Here is a 23,758-nt window from a genome sequence, read left to right on the forward strand (position 1 = left end):
TTCAAAAATATACTGGGGATGAAACTCAGGGGAATTCTGCCTCCAAGCTGTACCCCCTATCCTTTTTATTTTAAAACAGAGTCTCCCCGAATTGCTCAGAGTACCACTAAGTTGCTGAGGCTGGCTTCGAACCTGCAATCTTCCTGGCTCAGCTTCTCTAGCCCTACGATTACAGGGGTGTGCCACCGTTTCTGGCTTTTACAGTTGTTTTAAAGTTCTGTGGAAAGGCTGAGAGTCAAGTGATTACTTGCACTTCAGTAGGAACACACTGACCCTTCGAGCAGGAGTTCTTCCCTGACCTGGAAGTGGCGGGGTTCTGAAATAGACCTCATGCAATGGATACATGAATTTCACTCCCTGATTCAGATAGCCATTGTCTTTCTGCCTCTTTGTCAGTGGTTGGCTCCGAAATACACCCTATTTCTCTCACTACGTGACACACCTGGCATTTGTTTCCTGGCCCAAATTTACTCTCCTGGACCCAACTTCCCTCCCTCTTCTGAGAACACAGAACCTTAGTTCAGTGATCTATCTAGCAGCAAGCTAACAAGTACTATGCCTCCTAGCACTAACGCTAAATTCACTAAGCTGCAGAGTAGCTTTTATCTCACACTTAGGTACTGCACAAGTCAGTCCTGATGAGGCTATTGTCTTAGCTCTGAAGACTCAGAAAGATCAAAGGATTCCTGAACCCATAGCTGCCAAATACCAACCTTAAAACTGGGCCTGAGGGACTCTGCCTTCTGCTGCTCGGTGGACTTCCCAGTATTCCTGAGCAGAGGAGGCAGACCAGCTTTGAGCACACCAAGGAGGTTTCATGAAGGTAGCATGGTCAGACCTACTGGCAAGCTGAATTAGTTCCAAGGGGAAAAAATATTTCCAGAGCAGACTAAAATTAAAAAAAAAAAAATCAACCAAGCCGGGCGTGGTGGCACACACTTGTAATCCCAGCATTCGGGAGGCTGAGACTGGAGGATCACGGTTTGGGGACAGCCTCAGCTGCTTAGTGAGGCCCTCCGCAACTTAGTGAGACCGTTTCAAATAAAGAATAAAAAATAGGGCAGGGTGTGTAGCTTGGCATTTAAATACTCCTGGGTTCCATCCCAGACCCTAAAAAAAAAAAAAAAGACCAAGAGCTGAGTTACCTTGTCTTGAGTCCTGGAAGAACTGCAGGACGCCAGCCCTACTCCCTAATTACCCATTGCCCCAGACACCTAACTGTATTCAGTCTGTGAAAAAGGATCTCACGGGAACGTTGCCTTCAGACAGCTCGGCCACACTGAGCAGTCTTTACTGAGATAAAACAGGAAGGTGCTGCTGCCCTTCACGGTCAGTGAGCACCAGACCCCAGAGGACTCACTCGGTGGGCAGGAAAGACCTCCTGCCCAGGTGCCAACTGGGGCTAAAAAGACCCTTCAGATAACTCGTGGCTTTCAGCAAGAGCAGCAACTATTAACCTCACTTTCAGCTTCAGGAATATTCTCCAAGCCCACCTGATCCATGGACTCAGGGGTCTCACGAGTGTGCCACTGGCTGAGAGCAGCTTTGGGACATTTTCCCACACCAATTATTTACCTAGGCGCGAGGAAAGCCTTGCTCCCTCGCAATGGACAGCCAGCTCCTGTTGGCAGTGGTCCGCATGGTCGATAATGGCCCGGAGCTGGTCCATGCTGGCCGCATACTTGAAAAACACAGGCTGTGGGCTTCCTCCACGAGAGCCTTCGATTCTGGCCGTGCTGGAGCCGTTGAGCTGCACCGAGGTCCATGCTGTCTCTTGTGGACAGAAACAGAGTTGGGAGGAGAAGGCAGACCATGAGGAGGTTGACAGGACTCGACTAAGAATGAAAATCACAAGCATCTTATCTAAAAAATGTGTCTCTGTCTTTTGGTCCTGGGGATTGAAGCCAGAGGCATGCTGTCTTCAAGCTGCACCCTCAGCCTTTTATTTATTTATTTGAGTTTGTGTATGTGTTGTACTGGGAAATAAACCCAAAGGGCTTCTATCTCTAAGCTATACTCCCAGCCTTATTTTAGTATTTAATTTGAAACATGCTCTCACTAAGTTGCCAAGCTGCCGAGGCTAGCTTCAAACTTGCGATCCCCGTTTCAGCCTCCCAAGTACTGAAATTACAGGCAGGCACCACCGTGCCCAGCTCATTTCCGTTTTTAAAACAGGGTCTTGCTAAATGGCGAAGGGCCTAAGTCACTGAGTCCAGCCTCAACCGTGAGACCTTTCTGTCCCCGCCTCCCAGGTCCTGGGATTGGAAGCACGTGCCATATACTCATGTTGCATCAGGAGTGTTTAAACCTCCCACAGATTAATCTGTGCCTAATTCCTTCCTTGTGACATACAGTACTAATAAAAAGGGTGCCAATTCATAGCTAAGTCATAATTACCAAAGCATCTCCACTTGAATTTTTCTGAACGTTATCTCAGAAGGTGCAGAGCCAAATTCTGCAGCGGTCAAAACACGTAAGAGTTTAAAGTGTGAATCACGAGAGCGATATGAGAACAGCCTCCTAATACAGGGCAGTCCTCTTACTGTGGGTGAAGTGATGTGAGCAGGGAGGAGAAGTTAGACGTCTACACACACAGACAGACACACAGACATGGGAGAAGGAGGAGAGCTGCGTATTCAGAGATGTACAGGCGCACATCAGTCAGGTGACACTCAGTCCTTTTGAGCTCCTTTACCTGTAAGAACAAATGGCAAGTAGAAAAAAGTTCAGGGAGGGCTGGGGATGTGGCTCAGTGGTAGAGCCCTTGCCTCCCATGTGCAAAACCCAGGGCTTGATACCAGCACCCAAAACAAACAAAAACCAAAGAAAAAGGTTCAAAAGAATAAAGGACTTGTGCACAGCAGACATTCCTGTCTACTGTACATGATTATTTTATAATGATAGGTTATTGCAGGAAAACAAAATATTACTTATACATAATTACACGTGAATCTATTATTACATGAAGCATGTATGCTTTGGAAACATTGTTATCTTTTAGATAAATTCATGGACTTATGTGGAATCTAAAACAGTCAAACTCTAGCCGGGCGTGGTGGCGCACGCTTGTCATCCCCGCGCTTGGGAGGCGGAGACAGGAGGATCGCGCAGGTTCGAAGCCAGCCGCGTGCGCTGGCTTAGGAGACCCTGTTTCCAAATTTTAAAAATGTAAAAATAGGTCTGGGAGTGTAGCCAGGAGGTAGAAGGGCTTCCAGGAACCCCAGTACCACACACACAAAAAAAAGTCAAACTCTTAGAAGCACAAAAAGAATGATGATAGCTGGGCCCGGGCATGAAGAAATGGCGATGTACTGGTCAAGGAAACAAAGTTTTATACAAAACGGATGAAAAATGTTCAAAGATCTAATGCACAGAAGGGAGACACCAGATAACACTACTGAATTGTATACTTGCAATTTGCTGAGATAGTAGATCTTAATTGACTTGCCAAAAAAGGAAGGAGGAAGAAGGAAGGAAGGAAAAATTATACAGGATGATAGTTATGCTAATTAGCTTAATGGAGGTACACCTTTCGCCATGTATATATGTCTCAAAATATCAAGTTATAGATCTTAAATATATATAATTTTTACTTGTCAATGATACCTCAATACAGAGTTAAAAGATTTTTAAAGATTGAAAAGATTAAAGATGAGACATTTTCATAATTCTAAAAAGGATGTAGCTCAGTGGTAGAGGATCTGCCTAAGAGGCTCGAGTCCCTGGGTTCCATTCCCAGCACCCCACAAACAAAAGTAAATTGTGTGTGTGTGTGTGTGTGTGTGTGTGTGTGTGTGTGTTACTAGTGATTGAACCAGGGCCATTCTACCTCCAAACTACACAGCCAGCCCTTTTTATTTTTTATTTGGAAGCAGGTCTCTCTCACTAAGTTGCTGAGGCTGGTTTTGAGTGACTGTTCTTTGAGGACTTTGACATTTTTTTGACATAAGAAGTAAAGTTTATCTTTTGCCTTAGATTGGTAAGCAAAGACTTACTGATAATTGTTCCACAAAGAACAATTCCAGAAAAAGAGGGCACAACTTTGACCTGCCACCTCTTCACGCCTTTCGAACATTCTTTAGTCCTTCTGGGCCATCGTAACAGCAGTGCGAACTCAAAGGTGCGCACTCTGCTTTCTTCCTTTGGCTTTGCACGCCACAAGCATGGACTCACGGGCACGTAACTATCGTAGGAAGGCGTGTGCACACACCTGTCATGTTGCAGTACACGAGAGCCGGTCCCAGTGGGCCGCTGCCATCCGAGTCGATGTAGTAGAGGCCTGATGGGTCGCCCCTGTGCTTGTAGACCTCACAGGACCGCTCATGCAGAGCTGCGAAGAAGACAGCGTCCCGGAGGCTGCGACAGGGTAAAGCCTCCATGACTCTTCCCACCTGCCGCTCGCTCATCCTGCACGGTCATTAGTGCCCATCACCCCTAGGGGAGTCCTCCCCCAGCTCAGCCAAGGTCATTGGTCCCCATCGCCCCTAGGGGAGTCCTCCCCCAGCTCAGCCAAGGTCATTGGTGCCCATAGCCCCTAGGGGAGTCCTCCCTCAGCTCAGCCAAGGTCATTGGTCCCCATCGCCCCTAGAGGAGTCCTCCCTCAGCTCAGACAAGGTCATTGGTCCCCATCGCCCCTAGGGGAGTCCTCCCCCAGCTCAGCCAAGGTCATTGGTCCCCATCACCCCTAAGGGAGTCCTCCCCCAGCTCAGCCAATCAGGCAGCAGGGAGATACAGAAGCGCAGGGTGAAGCATTGTAGGAGACCTCTCAGTGACACCTGTGGATCAGAATCCTCCACACTTGACGCAGGGTGAGGCCTTCCAAAGCCAAGAAAGCCGAACTCGCTCTAATCTGATCACAGCGGCACTTTAATGTGTGAGCATCTAAAGCGCATTGGCCGGCGTGCAGCGGCACACATCCGCAATCCCAGGATTTGGGAGACTGAGACAGGAGGATTGCAGGTTCAAGGCCAGCCTCAGCAACACAGTGGGACTCTCAGCAACGCAGCAAGACTCTGTTTCAAAACAAAAATGGCTGGGGGTGCAGTTTGGAGGTAGAACACCCCTAAATTCACTCCTCAGTACCACAGTAAATAAATACGTAAATAAATAAGTACATAAACAGGGCATTGGCTTAACCTGCCTAAACGATTTGTGATCTAATAATCATTGATTTTTAGAATCTTACACAGTAATTATACCCTTTGCATACCTAAAACAATTTATATGCAAAATATATTTTAAATTTATTTATAACCTAAATATATTTTATAAGTATAAGTATATTTTATAACTAAGTTGATTTTAATAAATCATCAATTCATCTTCATGCAATTTCTAAAAGTTTGCATTCAAGAGAAACTTCCTTAGATGCTTCGCAAAAATTACTCGAGAAAATTCAAATTCAAAAAATAGGTATGTCTCTTTGTAATTTCAGTTCACCCTAATTCAAAACTGACTTTTTCTTATTTGTGTAACTTTTTATTTCTATAACTTTCAATCTGCTTTGCTAACTACACATATACAGATGGCAGACTTAATATTCAGTATAATTTAATTTTTTTTTAAATGGTACCAAGGGTTGAACTCAGGGGTGCTCTACTTCTGAAACCACATCCTCATCTCTATTTTATGTTACTTTTTATTTTGAGATAGTCTTACTAACTTGCTGGGGGTCTCACTGAATTGCTGAGGCTGCTGTTGAACCTGCGTCCTCCTGCCTCAGCCCCCCAAGTACCGGGGATGCAGGCATGTGTCACCACGCCCAGCACACTGTTCTTCTAAATGTCACTTGAAATTGGAGTTGGCTGCCCAGAAGACCAGCAGGACTGCTTCTGTAGCACCTGGTGGGATGTGATCACAGAGCCAGCCCAAAGGACCAGGTGGAATGGACTTGGGTAGTGCTTAGGCAAGACGCACCCAGCCACGAAATCATAGCGGAGGCAGAAAATACGACCTTAGGCCACACTGGGTGACCGCGCACCCACTGCCTCTCGTCCCTGTCTCTGCTTATGTCTGTCTACATATGTACACATAAGTATACTTTTCCCCAGTAAGCGATATTTTTTTTCAAACTGTAATGATACAGGGAAGGTATAGGAATTATTTTTCTCTCATCTCACAGAATAAGAAGGACAAGGAATGTCCACTTAGTTCAAGGCTGTTGAGAAAGAAATATTCTTCTATTAAATATGGTCAAGTGTCAGATTAGATGGCCCCAAATCAAGAGCCCTGCTGTCACCTCCCACAACTAACGAAAATGCGGGCTACGTGGATTGCTCTCCAGGCACTTAGACTGCGGCCACTTGTGTTTACATTTTTAGAAGTACACAAAGATGTGACAGCCACTGAGAGAACACTCCAGAATGATGCACACATTTGAACTACTCGGGGGACAGGGGCAGAGTAAAGAGGATTAGGAAGAAATTGCTCTAAACATGAATATATATATATATATATATATATATATATATATATGCACTAATTTTCTACTCAGAAGCCTGATCCCTGTTCTATACCCCACCCCAAAATAATGGCTTCATGTCACTTGGTTTTGATTTGGCAACGTTCAGTTTTCTTTTGGTTTTTCCTTTGGAGAATACCAATGAAATCAACTCAGTTCATATATCAGCTGGAGGGCACAGGTGGAAGACCTTTGACGTATATCCGGTTTTTTTGTTGTTGTATTGTTTTGTCTTTTGGTGGCACTGTGCACCGAACCTGGGCATTCCCCCTCTGAGCCACATCCCCAGTCCTATTTTATCTTGAAAGAGAGTCTCGCTAAGTTGTTGAGAATCTTGCTAAAAGGCTGTGATGCTCCAGTCTCCGTCTTCCAAGTACTGGGATTACAGGTGTGCGCCACCACGCCCGGCTAATTTTTCTTCTTTCGTTACTTGGAATTGTGGTTCAGTCACAGCTACTGCTAACAAATGCTTTAGCAACCATTCAGCAGCCATTAACGTCTAGCAGGTGTCTTCTTAGTCTTAGGCACCTTCTAGGTGTGTGTCTTCATAAATAAAAAAAGGCACCACCCCAGTCCTAACTACAACTGTGGCCAGGTCCCTCACTGAGGCCTCTGAGGTGAAACATCCAGCCCCTTTCAAAGCAAACTCACTGGCCATGTAAAACTAAACAAGATGCAAGGAGAACCGTCGGCTGTCTTTAAGGCATGAGTTCCTAACCATGGTGCAGCCAGACCTGCCCACGGAGCCCCACCTCTAGAGGCCTCAGGGCGCCCATTCCGCCACCCACACTAGCTTCCTGGGGTTCAGTTCATAACACTGCAGATTCTCAGTGATCCACGATCCGCTTTTGTTGCAGAGGGGAAGCAGTAGGAGGAGGGCCAGTGGGGCAGCTTACAGGAGTGGCAGGTGGCTCCCCCGTAGCCAGTGTGAGCGCAGTCACAGGAGAAGGTGGTCCAGGACTGGGAGCATCGACCCCCGTGCTCACAGTAGCCGGGCAGACACCTGAGGGAGGACAGACAGACACGCCGCTGTTTCCTATCTGGGTCATAGTCAAATGTGCATCTCATAAATAGCGCAGAGAACGAGGCAGGACTGTGCACAGAAACCTTTCAACAGACCTGGAGATGGCTACGTCGCCCTCGAGGTCACTTAACGTAACAACCACAGGCTGGTAAGTCAGGAAGGCGCTACCAACTGCCGTACACGTGACACAGATATATTTTCAGCACTTTATAGCATATTTGTTTGCTTTTCACACACAAAAAAAATCCCACAAGACTGGGATTGAAAACTGTTGGCAATGGGCCAGGCGTGGGGGCGCACACTTGTGATCCCAGCATTCAGGAGGCTGAGACAGGAGGGCCACGGTTCGCAGACAGCCTCAGCTACTTAGGCCCTTTGCAACTCAGGGAGACCCTGTTTCAAAATAAAGAATAAAAAATAGGGCAGGGCATGTAGCTCAGAGGAAGAATGCCCCTGGGTTCTACCCCTGGTTCCACACACACACACACAAAATTGCTAGCAATGACCAGAGGCAGATGCTCACTCCCCCACACCGCTTCCAGGCCCTTGTGCTGTGCTATCGCGGATCCCGCGTGCCCAGCACAGCCTGCTGCTCTGCCTCGAACCTGGGCTGGCATGTCAGACCTACTATGGCTTAAAGGGACACCGTAACAACAGCACACTGTTTAGTAATCAGACACAAAAGGCCAGCGTTCCCTTGTAGACCTCAAATATTTTTCTGGAATGTGTGCACAATGAAGTTATTTTGCCTAAGAGCATAGCAATCTGCCACATGTGTTATTTCCTAGTTTACCTGCATTTCTCAAACCATTAGCTTTACCTCCTTTCTTGTCCATCATGACTTTTTAGTGCACACAAATTTGCATAAATAAATGTAGCTTTGTTCCAAGTCCAACTTAGTTTATAAGAACCTCACCCGGCCTTGGAAGCCTGGAACAAAGTCTGAGAGCCTCCCGGGCCTAGCCTGGCCCTTCCAGCTCTCCCTGGAGGAGTGGACGGAGGAGAGGCTCAGACCCTAGCACCACCCTCCAGCCCCTCTGTGGCTGGCCCAGACCGTCCCTGGGCAGAGCTGTGAGATGGGGATGAGCCAGGGCAAGACGTCATCTGACATGGATGGCAAGCCCAGGAGGAGCCCGGCAGCCCTGGCTTCTAGCTTTAGACTCATCAGGGATTCTGAAGAGGGACAGAAAATGGACCAGTCGGGGCCCGGATCTCAGGAGCACTCAGAGGAGACACGGGATATATAAGAGCGGCACCTGCGATGCGTACCGCCGACCCGCGGCTCCAGCAGAAACAGCAAGGCTGGCAGCCACCGCGTGGGTACCAGAGCGGCGTCAGCCTCAGCTTGATGGACTCCTATTAAAAGGTGTACCCCGATTCTGTGCCTCCTAAACTACATTCTTGGAGACAAAAACCTCGGTAAGCTACCAATCCAGGCTGAGACCGCCTTCGCCTGGACCGACCCACAGTGGCCCGGCCAATCCCAGCTCTGTCAGTAATGTGCAAAACAAGACAATGGGTTTAGCAGACAGCGTCCAGGTCCCAGCGAGCCCCACCGCCCATCTCCTCAAAGTTAGAGCAATGAATAGTATATAAAAAGCCCCCATTGTTTGCACAAAACCGCTGGCAGTTATCCTCTTGAGCTCAACGCCCACTTCTTCCAAGGTATCAGAGTTAGGCTGGATAGATGAAATAAAAGAATTAGGTGGAAACAAGGCAGAAAGGAAGGAGAAATAAACTGCAACTTTAATATAAAAGACTGGCGCTAAAACTCCTCAGACCTTTGTACCCCAAACCAGCTCCCTCCCCAGGGCCTGTCTCTCCAAATGGTGACGTGTCAGGAAAATGCCCGGATCACCACAGAGCGGCTCGCGATCTCTGGACTGAGGCCATCCTCACAGACTTCCCACGATCACCCAGTGCACAGCTCCCACAATAGGCAGCCCGCATTCTCCCGTGAATGTGCCGTTCTGGCTTACTGTGTGTGTGTGTGTGTGTGTGTGTGTGTGTGTGTGTGTGTGCTGAAAGGTTGACCCAGAGGCAATCCACCTCCGAGCTACAGCCTCAGCCTGATTTTTATACAGGCTCTCACTAGTTGCGGGGAGCCTCACAAGTTACTGAGGCTGGCTGCGAACATGCGATCCTTCTGTCTTAGCCTCCCAAGTACTGGGGTTACACCTGGCTTCTTTCTTTCTTCCTTCCTTCCTTCCTTTCTTTCCTTTTTTTTTTTTTTTTTTTTTTTTTTTTTTTTTTTTTTTTGCGGTACTGGGGATGGAACCCAGGGGGCATTCTACCTCCAAGCTACACCCCCGGCCCTATTTTTTTATTCTTTATTTCGAAACAGGGTCTCACTGAGTTGCAAAGGGCCTCACTGAGTAGTTGAGGCTGTCCATGAACCACAATCCTCCTGTCTCGGCCTCTCAAACGTTGGGGTTATGAGCGTGCGCCACCACACCCAGCTAGTTCTTGCTTTCTTAAATAAACCTCTGGCCATGCCTCTGACTGGCTCAGATTCTTCTTGTCACTGCCGGTCATGTGTTGCGATTCCCCTCTCTCACTGGGAACTCTTCCTGGAATCAACCTTCTCCCAAAACAGAAGGACTGGACACTTCGGGCTGCTCTGCGGTGCCCACATTACGATTCTTTCGCTGCCTGGAACTCTGGTGTTGGAACAAGCCCTGTTCCTTTGAAGAGGATGCACGTGGGCACCGCTGCCGGGCCTTGCAGGCTTCGGGGCACAGAAGCCGGACCCTGCGCCAGGATCGGAAGCCCCACTCTGTGAGAGCAGGGCGACGTCTCCTCCCCAGGCTGGGGAAGGGCCAACCTGTCTTCCCCTCTCCTGCCTCTTTCTTTAGTGGCTGCAGCTACTTAGCTCCTCCAGGCAAGGGCCTCTCTGTACCCCTCGCTCCTGCTTCCCTGGATGGATCAGGAATCCATAGAGAGAACCGGAGAGGCATGTCAGGTGCAGTAAGAAAAAGGACGTCAGTGTGCCCACCAGTGTGTGCCTCTGTGGATGTATGCGCAGGCACATGTGCCAGGGTGTCCAGGTGTGTGTACCCCCATTTGAGTGTGTCAGTGTGCGGGCCCCCAGAACCTGTGACCCAAGGACCTGGCCACCTTCCCCATAGAGTCCCATTGGAGCCACGGAAGCAGAGCACTCCTTGTGGACGAATCCCAGCCTGCTCGGGGAGGCTTTGTCTGTTGCTGCGGGGTGTCAAACACATTTTCACGCTCTCCGCCTCAGCTAAGCAGGAGATGCTGAGTTATTAATTCCCTTGCCCAGTAGATGAGAGTTTCCAAAGCACCGACATTAGAAAATCTGATTTTTCTCTTGGCAGACAGGGCAGTGGAGTGGGTATCTGGGCACAGGGTGGAGAGGGCCTGGCGGGATGTCTTGTCCTGTTGAAAATTACTCTATTGCATGATGCTTCAGGTGTGCAGTTAGTGGGTATGGCCTAGACAGCTAAGGAAAATAAACACTTTTATTATTAAAGGGCAGCAGAGACTCGGGGCATGAGTTCAGACATTAGAGCCGACGACTCCTAAAATCAGTGGCTGTAGTGGCGTGGCGTGTCCACAGCTGCTTCATGCCAACTTAGAGCTGCCAATCGCCTCAGTATCTGCTTAAAGAAGATACCTTACTATCCTGGAAATCTCCAACAAAAGGCACATATCTCTAAAGATTATCTTAGGTGTGATACATTAAAGCTTCCCTGTTTTGGTGATAGCTACACGCACACCCAAGTACCTATAGGCACATACTCAAAGTGTGCACAATATTTTTTTGGACAAAAGAACTTTAGGGGAAACGCAGATTCTCTAAGTAAGACAAATATTGAGATTGCATCATACTTTTCGGAAGCACTAAAATAACCTCCTGTGGACTTCAGGACTGCATTGACCACCGGAGTCACTGCCGGTGAACTCTGACCTCTGAACTGTGACCTCCAGTGGACGGGCGATGGCTGCGATGACAGGTGCTGTGTCCTACCACTGAGTGGGCATCGCTAGACCCTCTTCCAACACCAGGGGTCAGGAGCCAAGCCGGCTGCCGTGATAACTTACAGATGATAGCAGTTTCTTCGCATAAAAAAAGAAAGAAAATTTAACTTAAAAATCAGTACAGTAGATCTTTGACAAAATTCTTTGGATCTTTGTTTCCCCCCACAAGTGAATAAAATGCAAATATGTGAACATGAATACCTGCATTAAAGAAGTCAGGTTCCTATGGTGGACATTTCATCTCCTGGGAGTCATGGTCAGCTTCCTCATTGCTAAGCTGCACCTGTGACTCCATATTTATTGGGCAAGATGTGAGATTTTTTTTTTCTTATTTGGTGGTACTGGGGTTCCTGGAAGTCCCTCTACCTCCGGGCTACACTCCGAGACCTATTTTATATTTTTGAAACAGGGTCTCTTACGCCAGCGCGGCTGGCTTCGAACCTGCGCGATCCTCCTGTCTCCGCCTCCCAAGCGCAGGGATGACGAGCGTGCGCCACCACGCCCGGCCAGATGTGAGATTTAAAACTGGAATAGACTGACCGCACGAAGGAGTCTAAAGCAGCCTTTCAAGGGGCTCACATGCATGGGTGCCGGGAGATTTATGAACTGTGTTCACTCTCTCAGTGTAAGCCTTTCCCACGTTCACTTCAGAGAAAGCATTAATACTGGGCACAGAAAAAACCATTTGAGCGTATATGCCTAAGCCATTCCTTTAGGCCAAGAGGACTTAAAAGTTCTTTGGCATGGCTAATAAGAAAACTTGAATATGATAACAATGCTTGAACATGTTAGCGTGCTGTAGTGGCAAGTCTCTGCCTTCCTTATTTCCTTCAATTAACCAGTGCTGTGCTCAGCACTGGGGCAACTGGGCTCTCTCCTATTTTATCACCGGAGATCCCCAAAGCCTCGGCCTTTCCCAAAACAAGATTCGCTTTTCATTTCCCCGTTGAAAAGGGAGCTAACCACATGTGGTGTCGATTTCCTGGCTGTCGCCGATCCGCCATCTTCTCAGAACGCTCCAATCTGTTTCGTGTGATGAGACGACTGTTTTAAACGTGCACACTTGTCGGTGTCGATCTGCGGCAGTGATTACGCGGCGTCAGTAGCGACCTGTAAGAACTCACTGGTGTAGAGACATATGACGGGAAAATCCATGGGCGAGGTTCCCAAGAAAGCACTACCATTGAAAGAAGACATTGTCCAGAACTAAAGATGTTGTGTTCTTATTTTTTATAGGCTCCAGCTTGAGTCTTCAGTGTGTCGGCGGCCTGGTCGCCAGCCCGTGGTGTAGCGGGAGGCGGTGGGAGCTCTGAGAGGTGGGGCCTCGGGAGAGGCCTTTGGGTCACTGGACATGTCCTCAGAGAGGACTGTGGGGCCCGGGTCCCTCTCTCTCTGCATCTTGGTCACGAGGGGAACAGCTTTGCTCCACCTTGCAAAAAGTAACTGCCCCAATGTGCCATGGGCTGGAAACCCCGAAAACCTGTGAGCCACAATAAACCTTTTTTCTTTATAAGCGGATTGTCTGAGGAATTGATTATGGCGACAGAAATAAGACTAACACACAAAGCAAATACATTCCCCCCTTTGGAATAAATTTCAAGAGCAGAGGAGACGGAAGAAGTTGTGCTTTGCCACTGTTCGTGTCATTTTTATCCAAAATATAAAATAGTAAAAATAGGCATGCCCAAAATACCTGCACCGGCCCTCACCTGTCAGTGACGCCGCAGGTGTCTATCTGGAGGTCGCTGAAACTCCCCAGCGCCCCCTGCTGTACTGAGATGGGATCCACCGCGGTGTCGCCAATGGAGATGAGCCGCAGGCAGCCCTGAAACCCTCCCTGGGGCCCTTCACATCCAGAGCTGTTGTGGGGACAGCCTGGGGACAGAGAGAAGAGGGGGAAGTCAACAGCGGCCACAGCGCCTCCCCGCGCGGGCGAGGAAGGAGCAGGCACCCGGGATCAGACTCCTCAGCCACCTGGGAGTCCCGGCCAGGGCAGTGGAGAAGCGAGGACGCGTGGACACGGCCAGGAGGCCGGGCAGGAGGGTTCAGGGAGCAGAGGCTAGCCCTGCGAGAGGCCAGGCTCTGAACACGGTCAAAGGAGGCGCTCCTCCAGCACCACGCTAAGGAGCGTGCAGTAGCAACCCGAAGAAAATCACACGCATCTTAGGATTTGCAAAGTTTAAACTAGTCTGAAAAATAACCAAGAACTGTGCGTGTGCGTGTGCATGCGTGTGTGCATGTGCGTGTGCGAGTGTGTGTGTGTGTGTGTGTGTGTGTGTATACACGGTATGGGGATGGAACCCAGGGTATTCATCTCTGAGATACATCCCCAGCCGTTCTGTATTTTCATTTTGAAATAGGGCCTCACTAAGTTGCCAGGGCTGGCCTCAAACCTGCCTCATCCTATCTCAGCCTCCCAAGTAGTGGAGTGAGTTTGTTTGTTTGTGTTTGTGGTCCTGGGGTGGAACCCAGGGGCTTTCTACCTCTGGGCTAAACTCCCAGACCCATTTTATACTTTATTTGGAAACAGGGTCTCACTAAGTTGCTGAGAGCCTCACTAAGTAGCTGAGGCTGGCTTCGAACCTGCACGATCCTCCTGTCTCAGCCTCCCAAGCGCGGGGATTACAAGCGTGCGCCGCCACGCCCGGCTAAAGAGACATGTGCACTGCACCCCGCAGCATTTCAAATAATATTGCCTTAATTCCAAAAAAAAAAATTGTAAATTTTATGTGGATCACAAAATACTGAACAGCTAATAGTGGAAATCATTATTTTATTATTCTTTGCTTTATAAAAATTGTTTCGTTTTTCTTATTTCCAGAACTATTTTCTTTTAACGTGTTAGACACAGTATCTTAATTATTCATTCGTTTGGCTTTGTATTCTGCATGGAAATCGTGTAAATACTAAAGAGTTCATATGTTAATATTTGCATAGCATTAGTTTATAAGACTGTTCTTTTAAAACCAACCGGGATAATTTCACGAGATAAAGATTTGAACCATTGTTCTGAGGCATTTTTCGTCCATTTCTCATTATCCTCATCATCTTTTTGTCTTCGAGTCACTGGTGCACTTTCAAAGAGCAGGAAATTAAAAGCCAGGCTCCTCTGAGTCGCACACGCTGGGATCTGGCTTGCACGCCCGGCTCTCGGGAGGCTGAGGCTCTGGGTGCCTCGCACCGTCAAACACGCCGAACCACGCCAGGCCGGGTCAGGCTTACACACCCACCGCGGGCGCCGTCGGTGCCCGTAGATTAACACCGGAGAGACTTCGCTGCCTCAAATGTAACGCGGTATTACAAACGACCACTAGGCCTCCGCCTTCCCTTTACCGCTGTCTTATTTTTTGTGACAGTGCACATATTTTAATTTGTAAAATACCTTATGAAAGGGTGGGCGTATTTGAAAGAAACGCGACATCTTTCTGTGCATGACATTCAACTCCGGCCCTTGTTAATCCAGAATAATAATGATGATAATAATAATAGGTCAGGGTGGGGAATATTTAGTCAATAAGCATTTTTGTGGAATCACTGGTATTCATTTTCTGTCTGTTACACTTTTTTGAGGGGATCACAGGCCTCAAGGCACTCCAAAATGAGTTCTTTAACTATATACCTAATTAACTAAACCTGTGATCACAGTGAAAATATACAGTTATATTTATTTATTCATACTGGGAATTGAATATAGGGCGTTTTACCTCTAATCTATACCCCTGGCCCTTTTTTTTTTTTTTAAGATTTAAAGAAGTTTATTAGAAAGATAGAAATACGGAGGATAGGTACAGCTCCATACCAGACTGGCATGGAGGGGTGACTCGAATGAGTACACCCTACCCCTGGCCCTATTTTATTTTGTGTTTTAAAACAGGGTCTCACTAAGTTGCTGAGACTAGTCTTAAACCTGCGATCCTCCTGTCTCGGCCCTCTTCTTACTCAATAGCGGCATGCTGGTGGCTTGGGGGTTTGTTTCTGTCTTATTTCCAGATTTTTCCCTGGTAAATGTAGTACTTTAGTTTTTTTCAATTAGTATATTTTCTTTCTCTAGGAAAAAGGTAAATTTACATTGGTATAGTCTGTTTGTTTGTTTGTTTTTGTTTGTACTGGGGCTTGAACCCAGGGGTATTCTATCTCTGAGCTATTCCAGCAACCCCCACCACCACCTCTTTATTTTGACACAGGTTCCCGCTAAGTTTCTGAGGGTTTCACTGAGTTGCTGAGGCTGCCTCTATCCTGTGATCCTCCTGTCTCAGCCTCCCGAGTACTGGAATTACAGGTGTGTGCCACCGTGCCTGGCTAAAATCACTTTTTAGCATTATTTTTTAATATAAAAAGATGAATTGCCGTAGAGTGGAGGAGTCGAAACGATAAAGCTTCATTTGCAATGTTACCTATTCCTTTCACTTACCCCCGAAATAATACGTGACCCCCGAACGGACCCGCCCACGCGGAGAACCGGCAGCAGAGGCCACGGCGCCGTCCACCTCCACCCTCAGGCGACTCGCTTCCGCAGATAAAGACACGGAGTGCCAGAGACCGTCATTTAGGCCATCACCTGGAGGGAAGCCAAGCAGGTCAGCAGGGCCCCAGAGCCCCACAAACACCTGCAGTCAGGGCCAGAGCTCGGACATAGTGGACGCAGACAAGGGGCAACTCGGGTGGCGCACGCCTGTAGGCGCAGCACTCGGGAGATGAGACAGGAGGTTGCAGGTTCGAGGACGGCCTCGGCAACTTGGTGAGGCTTTCAGCAACCTAGGAAACCCTGTTTCAAATTAAAGAATGAAAAGGGCTGGGGTTGTGTAGCTCAGAGATAGAACACACCTGGGTTCAATCCTCACTACGAGAGAGGGGGGGGGCGAGCATGAGTGAGCAGCATGACCCCCCTCTAGTCCAGCAGGACATTTTGCTTATGGGGCCTCTGATAGAGACAGGGAGAGGCTGAGGAAAGGTGTGGCCTTGTGTGGGAGATCATAAGAAGGTAAGGAGGTGAATTTGTGTCCTGGTAATTTTTTTGGGGGGGGGGATGGGGCAGGTCTGGGGATGGAACCCAGGCCTTTTTTTTTTTTTCTCTTTGAAACAGGGCCTTGCCACATTGCTGAGGCTGGCCTTAAACCTACTATCCTCCTGTCTCAGCCTCCTGAGTACTGGGATTATAGGCACGCACCACCATGCCCAGCTCCATGTAATTTATTTTAAAAATTGTCCAAAAACATAAGTAAATAAGTCACTGGCAGTTCTCTACGTGACTGCAGAACTCACTGGGTGCCGCAGCCCACTCACTGCTGGCGAGAGCGTCGTACTAAAGAGCACCACCTGGGAAAGACCCACGCTCAGACTCGAGCCGGGACTCGCACTGAGCACACGGGGCCTTTACAGCATCAAGGGCCGCAGAACCCATAGGTCAAAGCATCCCAAGTCAGTCCCAGACTCTCCTTTGAGAAGCGGTGAGTACAGAGCGATCTATTTTCTCCAGACTGCCCAGGATTGCACCATTTCTTCCAGGGTTTCGAATTTACCTCCGGTTATCAACCCCTGGCTTAGAAATACTGAGCCGCATTTTTACTTCTGAAATATCTGCTTGGATGTCACCAAATCTGTATCACACTGACCAACCCATGGGCAGCCTAGAGCTAGGTATTTACTTACCTGTTTACTTATTTTAGTGCTGGGGACTTAACCCATGGGTGCTCTTCCTTTGGGCTACACCCCCAATCCTATTTTGTTGGGTTTCTTTGGAACAGAGTCTTGCTAAGTTGCTGCGGCTGACCTTGAACCTGTGCCCTTCCTGTCTTATCCTCCCAAGTACTGACATTACAGGCAGCTACCACTATACCTGGCTTAGACTATATACATATATATATATATATATATATATATATATATATAGTGATACTGGGGTCCTGGAAGCCCTTCTACTTCCAGGCTACACTCCCAGACCTATTTTTTATACTTTTTAAAATTTGGAAACAAACAGGGTCTCTTAAGCCAGCACGGCTGGCTTCGAACCTGCGCGATCCTCCTGTCTCCGCCTCCCAAGCGCGGGGATGACAAGCGTGCGCCACCATGCCCGGCTTGAGACTTCTATATTTTAAAGAAAATTCAAATGTAGTTACTTCGCGTGGGATTATGAACAGCTCGTTGATTCAATTTCTCGTTTATTTCAAAGACTGATCTTGGGTTATGGGTGACAATGATGTATTTGTCAGTTTTTCCTTCTCTGTGACCAAAATTCCTGACGGACACAGTGTGGCGGAGGAAAGCTTTATTGGGATCGCTGTTCTAAAGGTTCAGTCCGTGGTCGGCCGGCTCCAGCCACTCCCGGTCACGGGGGCCAGAAGCAGAGGGCTGCCAGAGGCGGCCAGGGACAGATGTGGTCCTGGAGGCCCTGACCCAGTGAGCCCCCCCCTCCAACCACTCCCCACTCTGAACCTTGCTGCGTCGCACCGGGACATGCTTTCGACACACGAACCTCTTGGAGAATATTCCGACTCCAAGCGTGGCAGACGACATGCTTGGGCGAGTGCTCGCGCGATGTCTCACCTGCCGTGATGGCTCTCCCTGCGCGGCCGGGCAGGCAGAGGCTCAGCCTGAGTTTGCCGTCACTGAGAAGAAGGACAAGAGTCCCCGAGCCGTGGAGGGACTGGCCCGTCAGCAGCAGCCCTGCTCTGTCCCATGTTTGGAACTGGAACGTGACGGCCACTGTGTCCTCCCCAGAGGTGTGGGGCAGAGCCAGGCAGCTCCGGGAGCTCAGAAAAGTCACCGGGACAGCGGGAGGGTGTGCACAGGAGAAGGACACGTTGCCCTGTGAACGCAGTAAGACGGGACATTAGCCGGAGCAGAGAGTGCCGTCCACTGCATCAGCCACTGGTTCTCCAAGACTCGCGGTTTCTGATCCTCCTTCCAACCCACGAGGATTCTAAAGCCTGGGCTTTCCCATCAACCCGCTGTTCCAGATGAGCAGATCTCTTTCTGAGTCTGAGTCTTAGGAAGATCTCATACAGAAGGGGAAGTGATGTGAGACTAAGGCCTTCAAAGTGTGGCGTATATGATGCCAACTCCGGGTACTTAGTGCAAAATTGCGCTGAATTCTAAGGACATATGGCTGGTGTCCACGAGGTGGAGAACAAGCATTAGAAAAGGCCGTAGGCGGAAGGAAAAACATCTCATACACCTGGCGTTAGCAGTACTGTGAGCAAAAATGCTGCCCTCCCCTCTGATGATTACTTTCAGTATTAATAAATTAAATTCCTCTGCCGGTAAAGGTCAAATGGATGAGAGAACAAGACCCAACTCTGTGTTGTCTACAAAGGCTCATTTTTAGATAGAAGGACACATACAGGCTGAGTTGAGACGCCAAAAGATATTCTGGGCAAATTACAACCGAAATACAAACACATGACAGATAAAATAGACTTGGCGTGTAAACTGTCTGGAGAGACGCAGACGGCCATGACGGTGATATAGGAGCCATTTCACCAGGAAGGCATGGTAATTGTAAGTATTGATGGACCATATCAGATCCGATATGTAAAGCCTACACCGGCAGCGTGAAGGAAGAAGTGGGAAGAAAGTCCACAATAGAGAGTTAAGCCCAACTCCCAAGAATGCATAGAACAGCCACAGGGCAAATAGACGGAAAGAGTCCAACATGCTCTGGACCAAGGGGACCAGGCAGACGCGCACAGAAGACTGCGCCCGACAGCAGAGGGACACGCACTCCTCCCAAGCACAGTGAAACGTGTCCCCTGCAGACACGCGTCAGGTCACGAAACAAGTCGCAGCAAACTTAAGAGGACTGAAGTCCTTGAGATTCTTATCACAGTGGAATGGAACTAGAATTGAACAGCTGGAGGAAAACAAAAATCCATAAATATGTAGACATGAACCTCTATATAATATATATACATATATATATATATATATATATATATATATATATATATATATTGTCAGTACTGGCAATTAAACTCATGAAGCAATTTACCACTAAGCTACCTACCTCCTCGACCTTTTTTTTTTTTTTTTTTTTTTTGGTACTGGGAATGGAACCCAGGGGCATCCTACCTCCAAGCTACACCCCCAGCCCTATTTTTTATTCTTTATTTTGAAACAGGGTCTCACTGAGTTGCAGAGAGGGCCTCACTAAGTAGCTGAGGCTGTCCGCGAACCGCAATCCTCTGGTCTCAGCCTCCCGAATGCCGGGATTACAGGCGTGCACCACCACGCCCGGCTTATTCCACTCCTTAAAAGAAGTACATCCCGCCACGCACAGCAACATGAATGAACACAATGCTAGGTGAAACAGACCCTTCACTGAGGGGAAACTGCATGATTCCACTTCTGTCTAAAACAGTAGGACACACAGAAGCACAGACCCGAATGGCAGCTACCAGAGGGAAATGAGGATTGCTGGAAAACTGGTATAAAGTTTCAGTTATGCAGAACAGATAAACTGCCAGGCGTGGTGGGCACGCTTGTAATCCCAGCATTTGGGAGGCTGAGACGGGAGGATCGCGGTTCACAGACAGCCTCAGTTACTTACTGAAGCCCTTTGCAACTCAGTGAGAGCCTGTTTCAAAGGAAAGAATTAAAAAGAAAAAGGGCTGGAGATGTAGCTCAGACATGAAATGCCTCTGGGTTCCATCTCCAGTACCACACACACAAAAAAAACCCCACAGATAAGCTTTATAGAACAGTTCGACAACATCAAATGTATAGTTAATTTGTGACTGCACAGTTAATAATCTAAAAAAGTAAATCTCGTGTTAGATGTTCTTACCAACATGAGTGATCCTGCATTAAAAAACTTTTATATATCCAGACTTTAACATCTTTGTAAAATTATGCATCTATTTTCTTGTATATATATATATAAATTATACCAAACGTAAACTAAAACACATATGTGATTTGTATCTTTGTAAGAAACGTATTTTAAAATGGAATCAGTGAAACATACCACAGCTTCCTTACCATGACGGCAATCTGTGCTTCCTGTCTCTTGGCCAAATCAATGATATCCACTTCATTATAGTAGAGATTTTCAAAACACCCGTGGAAATTCTGTGACAACACCACTGATTTCCCATGTCCAGGAATCCCTCCAAAGCTGATCTTAGAAGAAAACAATGATACGAATATTATCGTCTAATTATTCTGATTTTCTGCCTACAGTGCGCCCGAGTTGCAGGGACGGGGAAAATTGTCTCCCAGGTTGTTCTGCGCCGGCTTCCATGGTCCCATCAACCTCAAATGGCAGCAGACTTGCCATTGCTTCACTATTACGCTCCGAGAGACTGAATCCCTGACTGCAGGTTCTAGGCCTACGTCTCCGCCACCGTCTGGGGCTGAGCCGCCTCTTTCCTTCGTGGGAGACGCTGATCTCTGTGGCGGCGCATTCGGAGGCGATGGCGTTAGCTGCTTTCTAGCAGCCAGATGTTGGGGTGCCGCTTTGGGGGGTGACGCGGTTAGGTGAGAATCATCAAGCTGTCGATGACCTGGCTCGAGCCCAGCATGAAAGCCAAAGCTTGCTGGTCCAGCAGAGCCCTGAGAACCCACGGTGCATTTCAGTGATGGAGCCGAGAGATGCAGGGATTACCTGCACACATCTTAAACCTCCAAAAATCCTCACATGCTGCTGTCTTGTCTTGCATGCATGTATCTCTCTTGTTACTAAAAAATCCAAGTGAAATACATATAGTTATCTCTGGATGCTTACTCTGTTTATGACTGTCCTAAGCAAGATGTCCCCAGGGTTCCCAGACATCAGATATAATACAGAAGAATTATACAAAAGAATGTGTTTCAAAATGGTGCTTGAAGCCGGGCGTGGTGGCGCACGCTTGTCATCCCAGCATTCAGGAGGCTGAGACAGGAGGGTCGCGGTTCGTGGACAGTCTCAGCTACTTAACGAGGTCCTTTGCAACTCAGTGAGACCCTGTTTCAAAATAAAGAATAAAAAATAGGGCTGGGGGTGTAGCTCAGATGAAGAATACCCCTGGGTTCCATTCCCAGTACTGAAAAAAAATTAAATAAATAAGTAAATAAATAAAATGGTGCTTGAGCTGAACATGGTGGTACATGCTTGTAATTCCAGTACTTGGGAAGCTCAGACAGGAGGACCCCAGGTTCGAGGCCAGTATCAGCAATTTGGCAAGACCTTCAACAACTGAAGGAGACCCTATTTCAAAAAGACAAATAAAAATAACTGAGGATGTAGCTCAGAGGTAAAACACCCCTGGGTTTGATCCCCAGTACCAAAAAAAAAAAAAAAAGTTTTTCTTGTATTGATAGCTTTTGATTCAAAACTTTCGTGTGTGTGTGTGTGTGTGTGTGTGTGTGTGTGTGTGTGTGTTTACTGGGGATTGAATCCAGGGGCATTCTATCCTCCAGCCCTATTTGAAGCAGGGTCTCACTAAGTTGCAGAAGAGAACCTCACTAAATTGTCGAGGCTGGCCATGAACCTGCGATCCTCCTATTTCAGCCTCCCAAGTTCAGCCCAGCTCACCCAGAAACTTTCTAAGTTTAACAGTGTGAGTACATTCTCGTCTGAGAACTCTAAGTAGGACAAAGTGTTTCTGAAGTGTGAGTTTGTACAGTTACGCACAGCGTGGTGATGCTTCGGTCGCTGGTGGACCACGCAGATGGGTGTGGTACCCTAACGTTATCCGGCCTGGTGATGCTGCCTAGCCATCCAGATTTGTGTAAGTCACAAAAAGATGAACTCCCTACCGCGCCTGCCTCAGAATGCATCCTCCAGCTCTGCGGAGCACGCCCATAGGCTGGGCAACAGTCACCGGTAAGAAACAACCAACCAGATCCTGCACGGCTTGGCAGGGTAGGCACTTCTTAATGTGGTGGTGTTTTCTCCAGAAGGTTACACTGCGTTTAAGTGGTAAAATCTGTGATACTTGAACAGTAATGTTCACACCTTATCAGCAAGATCCAAACAGCCGGATTCTCCCTCTGCCTGGAGACGGTGGGCGCGGCCGTCCAGGGTGAGGTTGGCGTGCGCGTGGCGGCGCTCGAGGGTCACCGAGTGCCAGTGCTCGTCGTCCAGCAGGCTGCCCAGGGCGAGGGCCCGCGGGGCGTCACCTAGTGAGAAGGCAGATGAGCCACGGTTCCGCCCAAGGCCGTACTTAGGCGGCTTCCGGCGAGAGATCTCGACTTCTCTTACCAATACAATTGGCTACCCGCGCTTGGCCCAAGACCTGGTGAGCCAGTTTTAGCTTAAACACAGTCTACTCGGCTTTGAGTGATCTCTTTCCTCTTGTTTTCATTAGAATTTCTTATTACACTTATTGCCGCTGCCTCAGAATGGCCCAGTGAGCCATGCTGGCTCCAGTGAGGCAATTTACGTCATTAGCCAGTCCTTTGCTGAGCGGCTGTAACCGTCCTGAGCTATTTGTACAGCTGTATGTCGGGTTAGTGTAGACGCTGGTCACCCTAAGACCCGTCAATGGTGGGTGGCCGTACTCCCCTTGCTTGGAAAGTCCTCATCTATAGACTTACTCCAGAAACTGTTTAATGGGCTTTCTTTCTTTCTTTCTTTCCTTCCTTTTTTGGTGGTACTGGGGTTCCTGGAAGCCCTTCTACCTCCGGGCTACACTCCCAGACCTATTTTTACATTTTTATTTGGAAACAGGGTCTCCTAAGCCAGCGCGCGCGGCTGGCCTCGAACCTGCGCGATCCTCCTGTCTCTGCCTCCCAGGCGCAGGGATTACAAGCGTGCGCCACCACGCCTGGCTCTTCTTTCATTTTTTAATTACATTTTTATTTTTGGGCACCGAGGCTCGAACCCAAGGGCATCCTGCCCGTGAGCTGCACAACTAGCCCTTCATGTTTTTTACCTTGAAACACTGTCTTGCTAAGTTGCAGAAGCTGGTCTCTAACCTAAAGTCCTCCTGTCTCAGCCTCACAAGTCCTGGAATTGCAGGTGTGCACCAGCCTACCCGGCTCCTTCCTTCCACCCCCTCCTGGTGCCCGACACTGTGGCTGGCATGGATAGATTGTGTCTGGACATCGTGTCGGCTCACGTGTTTCCCTCACGGAGTCTCCCTCCTCTCCCCACTGCCCTGTCTTTGGTCCCCTCCCTCACTCCACTAAGTTTCCTCTTTCTTCATCTGCAGCCCCTCCTCTGTCCCAATCTTTCCCTAGCTCCCACATGAGGGAGAACACCCATGCTTTCACTTTTTGCAACCAATCTCACTTAACACAATATCCTCCAGTTCTATCCATTTCTCTGCAAATGACATATGTCATTTTCCTTC

Source organism: Muscardinus avellanarius (genome assembly GCF_963383645.1).
Source record: "Muscardinus avellanarius genome assembly, chromosome: 13".
NCBI lineage: Eukaryota > Metazoa > Chordata > Mammalia > Rodentia > Gliridae > Muscardinus > Muscardinus avellanarius.